Below are 3,029 nucleotides of genomic sequence, written 5' to 3' on the forward strand. Positions count from 1 at the left end.
GTGTCCCCACAAAGAGTAGTGTGTGGCTGGCCACCCTCATTTTCATCCATATGGCTGTGTATTCAAGTGATGTGCCGTGCATTCGATGTTCCAGGACGTCCGTACTATGCCTTGGAGAGGCTGAAATGTTTAGCTTGTAGCGTTAACTATCCAAGTTGTAAACCAAAGGAAAGCTGCGATGGATAGGAAGGACCCCATTTCAGTACTATGTGATTTGAGCTTTATTAGTGTCTACATGCCTCCATTACATCTTTATCTGTTCTTATCTATTCTAGTCAAGAACGCAAGAATATTATTTGCTGGCATGTCCCAATTCTGCCTCCAAAACAGTACCAAGTATGAGCTATCATTCATCAGAGCTGCACTTCGTCACACCACTTAAGAATTTTTTCTTTCTTGCCTTGTATTTATGCTCTATTGTTCTTCCATCACATCTCAAGAACACAAACTTTCTGCCCAGTCCTTCCAGTCTTTCATCTGTGTTGAGCACCGTAAACTCTCTTCTCTCTCTCTCTCTCTCTCTCTCTCTCTCTCTCTCTCTCTCTCTCTCTCTCTCTCTCTCTCTCTCTCTCTCTCTCTCTCTCTCTCTCTGTGGGTGTTTGTTATGTTCGTCAAATATGGTCGCTACACTACTGTGCACACCACTAACTCTTGATAACGTTGTCGGCTATACTCTCAATAACTTGTGACATGCATGTTGTAACAAAGATTCACTGAAATGTTGTACTTTATGACAACAAAGCGTCTTGTATTGTCTCTCCATGTTATATTTTTGCTCTATATTTCATGAACTGTCTCTCTTTCTATCCTGCATTCTCCTTCATTTCTAAGACATAGCATTTATTGGTCAGTGAACTTCATCTTCTCGAGTTGGCTGCATTCGTCCACCTTATTCAGATGATATTTATGCAATCTTCCACAGCGGTCTACACTTTCAATTAGCTTCACAATCTTAGCATCATCTTAGATATATCAATGAAACTTCTTGGTCCATTAACATATCGGTATATAGTTTACATATATCGAAAACATAACAGGAGCCATGGCTAGGTCCTGCAGCATCCCACCTGTCACATCATTCCAAATCAATCCATAAAAAAACATTTCTTATACATGTCTTCCTAACAGGTAGAATCCTACCTATCTATTTCATCAGCTTTTTCTTACACCCATCAGGATTTTTCTTTTAAGTTCCATAGGAACCTTTAACAGAAACCATATTAGTGGAAGAACGCCAGAGATGGTCGAAGAGCAGCTGAAAAATTTTGACATGCGCTGGAATGATGAGGATCTTTTCTTTCTTCAAGTTTGTTACTCCTTCCACGGCAGTATTTATTGCCCTAAGAGAAGCTTAAAGTAATTATATGTGTGTGTGTGTGTGTGTGTGTGTGTGTGTGTGTGTGTGTGTGTGTGTGTGTGTGTGTGTGTGTGCACGCGTGCGTGCGTGCGTGCGTGCGTGCGTGCGTGCGCGTGCGCGCTAATGTGAATATGAATTGCTAGAATAATATCTAAATACTGCCGCTTAGTATTAGAGTGGTTCGTATAACAAATGACTTCCCCACAATAGGAAATATGGGCAGAAAAACTCGTTCCAGGACAAAATAATAAAAAGACAGAAGTGGAGATCCGGGAGTAGGGAGTGGGGAGTGGGAAGTGGTGAGGAGGAGTGAGGACAGTGAGGGTGCTGGCTCACCGGGAGGTAGTACAGTATATAAGCAGTCTCCTCGCAGCTCCGGGCCAAAGCTGCCGCAGCCACGATGGCCTCCACCGCCCTTTGCCTCCTGATGGTGCTCTGTTCCGTGAGTATGCCAGTCTTGCCAGACAGGGCTGTTTGGTGCTTGAGGTGCTAGTTTACACCTAGCAATAATACTTACAAACTTTTCTCATCAACTTCCCTATCCTCGCATGTGCAAGGTGGAATCTAAGAAAGAAATAGAAAGATGCTGTCTATCTATCTGTCTGTCTGTCTGTCTGTCTGTCTATCTATCTGTCTGTCTATCAATCTGTCTTTCTATCTCTATATCTATCTATCTGACGCCTATTTCTAAAAACTTCTCCAGTGGAATGGCCACAACAGAAGAGTTCTATTCTTGCATTCTCTCCTTTCATGCTGTAGTCTTCTCATTGTCACTTCTCCTTTCGAGTATTCGTGAAAATCAGACCTTTCCATTTCATTGCGAATCTTTCTTTTCCTTCTACTGCATCCATTATATTAACACATTACACTCTCCCTGGCATTTCACGCACTATTCTTTCAATAAGGCCAAACCATCTTCGTGTATTGCGCTTAATAATCTCAACCACACAACATACCATTCCTTCGCCATTACATAGCGTCGTAAGATGGGAAATCTGTATTACACACTACCATCACTAACATCATATCTATTTTACGTTCACACACAAATTTCAACTGCTTAGATCTTTGACTTGTATGTTTCATTTCCTGCTCAATTCTCATTTGTACTTGTGATCTTTGATATAATAGTTATTCCGTCACACAAACCTTTTCGTACTTCTAGGCTTGCTGACATTTTTCATCCTTAGTCTAGAGTCTCTCTCTCTCTCTCTCTCTCTCTCTCTCTCCTCTCTCTCTCTCTCTCTCTCTCTCTCTCTCTCTCTGTAGTAAATTTAACCAAGGTACTTAAACTCATGTACCACCATCCATTTTTCTCCATTCAACCAAATTTTATTATTTTTAACCAACTCCTATTGTCTGGAAACCTTCATAGTCAAACATTTCACTTTTTACTCCTTTCAAATACCACCACCTAATTTTTATTCACGTTTGCCAGTAACTTCTGTCTTCTGTACACCAGCAAATTATATATCAGGGATATATAACCATAGACAGAATTTTATTCAACAACCATTTATTACCGTTTGCACACATTTCCTCTTCAACATGATTGAATTTTGCTTTTCTCTTATTATACCATCAATACATACGCAAACATCACACGCTTCTGCCATACACCACCCTTCATTCCTTATCTCCATTCACATGGATTTCCATCATTATACAAACC

At 40.7% G+C, this 3,029-nt stretch overlaps 1 protein-coding gene across 1 annotated transcript in view; it reads left to right on the top strand.

Annotated features, from left to right (window-relative positions):
* The first annotated feature begins 1,687 nt into the window (after positions 1–1,687).
* LOC135100429 (uncharacterized) overlaps positions 1,688–3,029 on the top strand; it is a 7,004-nt gene continuing 5,662 nt past the window's right edge. Inside the window, exon 1 of the mRNA XM_064003293.1 lies at positions 1,688–1,799. The gene's annotated coding sequence lies outside the window, so the exon portion shown is untranslated. The remainder of the gene's footprint in view (positions 1,800–3,029) is intronic.

Source organism: Scylla paramamosain, chromosome 5 (genome assembly GCF_035594125.1).
Source record: "Scylla paramamosain isolate STU-SP2022 chromosome 5, ASM3559412v1, whole genome shotgun sequence".
Classification (NCBI taxonomy): Eukaryota; Metazoa; Arthropoda; class Malacostraca; order Decapoda; family Portunidae; genus Scylla; species Scylla paramamosain.